Source organism: Corvus brachyrhynchos, unplaced genomic scaffold (genome assembly GCF_000691975.1).
Source record: "Corvus brachyrhynchos isolate BGI_N302 unplaced genomic scaffold, ASM69197v1 scaffold89, whole genome shotgun sequence".
Taxonomy (NCBI): domain Eukaryota; kingdom Metazoa; phylum Chordata; class Aves; order Passeriformes; family Corvidae; genus Corvus; species Corvus brachyrhynchos.
The window spans coordinates 2,522,566-2,527,992 of record NW_008246063.1 but is presented as its reverse complement, the minus strand read 5'-3'; positions in this window follow the sequence as shown (position 1 = coordinate 2,527,992).

Sequence of the window (5,427 nt, the reverse complement as noted above, 5' to 3'; positions counted from 1 at the left end):
CAGGGCAGATGACAATGCTTCTGACAGGCTTTATTAAAGGGGACACTGGACACTGCTGGACACTGACTTGACAAGGACACTGCTTTCAGTGTCCTCAGGGTTCTTTGGTTAAATAATGAAAGCATAAGAGTTTTGGATTTTTCTCTGTTGTTGTTTTATTATGACCACATCCCTCTCCAGCTGCACATTAGCATTCTTCCTCTCTTCAAATCCTCCTCCCCCATTTCCTGCTAACACTGCTCCCTTTTCCCACTCTTCCCCAGAGCTGCTTGTCATCACACAGTGAAACAGGAGCAACTGTGGGGATACCAGTGTGGAGTCATTGCTCACCATGGCAGCACAGCACCAGGAGGACAATGACACCAAGAAGGGCGGATTCCTTCTTGCTCTCTCTGCTGTGTGGCAGAGTTATCCTGCTGCCATGGCTTTTCCCAGACTGATATTGCCTCACTTTCCTTTACCTGGCAGCAGAAGCTGTTGCCAAGGCCTGTTGACTTGGGAAACAGCTGTGTGGATGGTGCATCAGAGACTCTCTGGGATTTGGATATAACAGGAATTTCCATCTGCAGTGTGATGTTGCTTTCCTTATGGCTCTGGAGTTCTTACTGCCACCCAAACATTTATGTGTAAGACACTGCCTATAGCTTGATATAAAGACCTCTAAAGAGTATGGTTGGTCACACAAAAGAAAAGTCATAAGACCAACATGTTTTCAACAAGAGATGAGCTGGGCCCTATTTGAGGGGGTGTTGATGATTGAGCAGGAGTTTTGGTGAGGGCTCTCCTGTTTGTGACTGTGAGGTTGCACTGAGATGCTCAACCTGAATGTGGTTTAAATTGAGAAAGTGGAAGTGATCTGAAGTGAAAGGAAAATAATTTGTTTTGTTCCCTTTGCTCGCAGCACATTTTCCCCTCTAAATTAGCTGGCATGAGTGCACAGACACTGAAAAAGGAGAAGGAAAAAAAGCCCTGGGAGTTCATTTCTTTGTGCTCCATACAGGGCTGATTTTCAGCTAATAAAGCAGAAGGGAATCTGCTGTGTGAGAGAAAAAAGCTCTGGCACTTGCAGACAGGGAGCTGAGGAAGCACAGCAGGTCACTCCCTGGGTGTGGGGTGTGGGTGCACCCTTCACACATCAGTTCTGACCTCTCCTGGGAGGCACTCAAACAAGCCCTCATGAGAGAGAGAAAGGGGTTTGTTTGCCAGGGAGTGCCTTGAAGATCAGATGCCAGCAGCCTTCTGGGATGTCTGTCTCAGTGCAAGCCCGTGAGAAAATTCTGTCAGCATCAACCTTTTTGAAATTAGTATCTGATTTTAGAGACTTTTTGGTCATATCTTACTACTCAGTAGAAAAGATTATGATTATACCAAAAATGATGATGATGAAATTCTATGCATTTGCCAGACCTGATTTACTAGAAGTTGGATATATAGCAGGTATGAGAATAATGAAGCTTTTTTTTAACCCTGCATTGTCTGAGAAATAAAATTCAAAGAAATGCATGGGCATTGGCTTTCCCACTGGCACTGCCTTTCATTCAATACTTTTAAAAACAAAGCCCAGACCCGAATGTTGCTTGAGGGTACTGTGTCCTTTTAAAGTGGAGCTCACAGACATTTCTTCTCATGTGCAACCCTGAACAGAACATGACAGTAGCTGATGTTGTGAAAATCGAGTTTGGAACAAGCTCTTGGGCAGGGATGGGCTCTGTAGTATGCACTGATATTTTGGAGTATTGGGAGTTCTTAAAGGGGGCTCACAAGAAGATGAAGAGTATTACCGCAGGCCTGGTTCCTACGGTATATCACCGTGTCCCGCAGCTATAGGGAGGAGGAGGAGAAGAAGATCCAGCAGGCAGGAATTGTGCAGCAAGATTGATTTATTTAATTATTTTACAAACTCTTTTATAGACTTTTTTCTTCATAGTCTAATTGGACAAAGGACCAGCCACCCCTTGGGGGTGATTGGCCAAAATCCTAAAACATCCATTATCAAAATATTTTCTACTATACCATAAACAAGACTTTCCAAGGTTGCAGGTGGCTTGGTTGTTTACATTCCCTGCTACCTCTTCTGTGAGAGAGAAAAGTCTCTCACGGACTTAGAAAAATAACAAGAAGATCCTCACTAACAGCATTTTTGTACCTACAGAAGAGCAACTTTTGGCAAGGGCATATAGTGGGAGGACAGGGCACAATGGCCTTGAGACGAAGGAGGGCAGGTTCAGATTAGATATTAGGAAGAAATTCTTTACTGTGAGGGTGGTGAGGCCCTGGCACAGGTTGCCCAGAGAGGTTATGTACTCCCCATCCCTGGAAGTGTTCAAGGCCAGGCTGGATGGGGCTTGGGGACAACCTGGTCTAGTGGTAGGTGTCTCTGCTGATGGCAGGGGGCTGAAACTGGATGATCTTCAAGGTCCCTTCAAACCCAATCCATTCTACGATTAAATGGTTTTATGTGATACTTAAGTATAATATACTCAGATAGGAATATGGCTGGACCATTGATTTTTTAACCATTTCAATATATCTGTGATTTTTAGTAGGGCAGTTCAGCAACTTCCAGCAGCTCAGTGTTTCACAAGAAACAGAGGAATATTGAAGCTGTCTCCTTGTTCCATGGAAACGTTAACAAACAGAGCTGTCACCTTACAGCAGTTCACTGAACCTGTTTTAGAAAGCTCTTTTAGGGATGGTTTAAACCTTTCCCTGGGTAAGCTCCTCCAGTGTCTGGCTGCTTGGATCAACAGCTTGCAAACATCTTGCAAAAATTTCTTTTCCGTGGGCTTACTCCAGACAAGAGACGTCAGGGCTTGATTTAACCCGAGGCAATCACCAATGTAAAGCATAAGGCTGACAATTAGTGTTGAAGAAGCAGCAGATGGGGGGACTCTGCTGCTGCCTGACCTTACTCTCCACTCAGAGGACACCTGTCACCTGTGACAGTCCTGATCCTCCAGCAGTGCTGAGCTTCTTGCTTGTGCTAAATGGTCTCTGTTCAGAGCATCGCTTAGCTGGAAAATGTCCAATTTTGTGAGTAACAGCTGTTACTGTAGAAGTGACAGGCTCTATTAATCTAAAACAATCTCCAACCTGAGCTGCACAGCCAAGCAAAGGGACCTATCCCAGGGAAACTCTGCTGCTGCAGATATGTGATGCATTAAGGCTCTGAGAAAGGCAGAGAGCATTTGCAGACTGGCAGGAAAATAGAACAGGGGAAAAAAAACCTTCAGTACCAGCAGCATCCAGCCAGACCTTTTTGCATCATATTTTTCTGTTGGGTCCCTACTTGGTCCTTAAGAGAAATAAAAAAGTAGACAATGGGCTTATGATATAATTTTGATGTTGTTGCCCTTTCCTCTATGACTTTCAGGAAATTACCTTGGAGCCAAATTTCATTGTGTCAGTATTTTAAATAGTTTGCTAAAATGGTCGTCCTGGAGGCTCCATCAGGGAGTGGAGTTACCAAGGCAAAGTGAGCTCACCCCACACTGGCTCTGCAGTTACCACTCACAGGAACTTCTTTTGACATATAGCAAGTGAGGAGAACTTAAACTTCCTCCATTTTTCTTTGTCAGTGAGCGACCTACAGCTCTTGGAGCTGCAGTAACTCAGACCTGTGTCTCATTTTTTGTTTTCCTGGTAGTGTTGCATTCAGTCATGACAGAACTGTCATAGAATCATAGAAAGGTTTGGGTTGGAAGGGATCTTGAAGCTCATCTAGTTCCAACCTCCTGTCATGGTCAGAGACAGCTTCCACTAAACCAGGTTGCTCACTTTGCATTTCTGTAGTTCCTCTTACCCATGGACTTCAGTAAACTTAAACAAAAAGGAATGAAAATAACTTCACCTTACTCTTAATTAGACCTTTTTTCCCCTTTTCAGGCTTCCAGGGACGAAAAACAAATCTATTTTTATGTAACACATTTGCCTTTGTTTGCAGAGTGCCATGGTGAAAGTCACAGGGACTGGTGTTTATTTTTGCAATAAAGGTCCAGGGGAGTCTGAGAGCTGTGAGCCTACAGAGAGGTAATATACACAAGAGAGCTTGAAAAACAGAAGCTCTTGCTTAAATTTAGCAGCTTCAAAGACCAGGCAAAGGCTGTGAGGCAGAAAGCTTTGAGGATAGACAGAGGAGAGCCTGAATTACCCATCTGAGCCCAGCCACATGCAGACAAGGAGACAAGAAAAGGGACCAGGTGTGGTAACATGTAGAGAAAACCTGTCCTGACATCCATCTGAGATTTTATGAGGTTGGGATGGGGAGATGCCTGTCATGCTTCTAGACACCAGCTAGTTTTTTTCACTCAGTCCTAGCTGGCAGAAGTAATCACAGTGTATAACGTCTTGCACCTCTCCCAAGGTGTTCTCAGAGGCAAATTCCAGAGCCAGGTTCAGAGGGTTCTCCCGTGCTTACGTTTGCTGAGATTCCATATCTCTCCCAGGTTCTGCAGGTGCTCCAGCTTTCACAAATTCAGCAATTTTTGCATTCCTGAAGGTATGCAAACTGACACTGAAACGTTATTTCAAGTGATTTCCAGTTCCCTGGAAATATGAGAGGCAGAGATTTTGCTCAGGCCTGCCCTTGACTTTCCTAAATGCTTCCCACAAACACTTATGTGTGTTGTAGTTCTGTCCAGAGAAGGATTATGGGCTCTCCTGCTGCCAGGACCTCCTGTGGTGTTTCCTCACTTGCTCACCTCCTCCTGATGCCCCAACAGTGCCTGGAATAAAATGGTTAATCCATGTGCTTGTGTTTGCATATGCACAGAGATAAGAACTCTGTCCTACTCAAATTAATGATTTAGGGATCGTTTTGTTTACATATAGATTCATTTAAGGAAAATAACAGCATGGACAAGAGGCAAGCACTCAGAAAAATAACCCTTCCACTCCTCTAGTTCCTGTCTCTACTGTCCCACCAGCATTGCCTTCAACAGCCCTTTACTGTTGTACCTGAATTTGGTCATTTTATGGCTTCCTTTATGATGTTTTCTTCTGCTTGCTGTGGTACAGCACAATCCCTCATTCTCAGCTCCTCAGGGGATCCATTAGTGTTTCATCCCCCTCTGGATCACAAACTGCTAGTCACATAGAAGATGTCTTCACTTTCCTACCTTAACTCTCAAAAACTGCAGCTAGTGATGGTAAAAAGGCAGCACTTGAAGTCAAAAATAAAGAAAAGCAGCTCATTTAATCAATTGGTGGCATTTACAACAAAATTCAGAAAATGTACAGCACATCAAAAGGCAGGCACTTTGAATCCCTAAATTTTGTTGAAAGGCTGCAAAAATGTCTGAGAATTGTAAAAGTGTTCTTTGGTTTGTGGATAGCCTCTCAAGTCACTGCAATTTCCTGGTGCTATAATAATAAAAGCCAGAAAGACTGCTCAGCCCAGCTTTTCAGATCAAATTGAATGACAGGAGA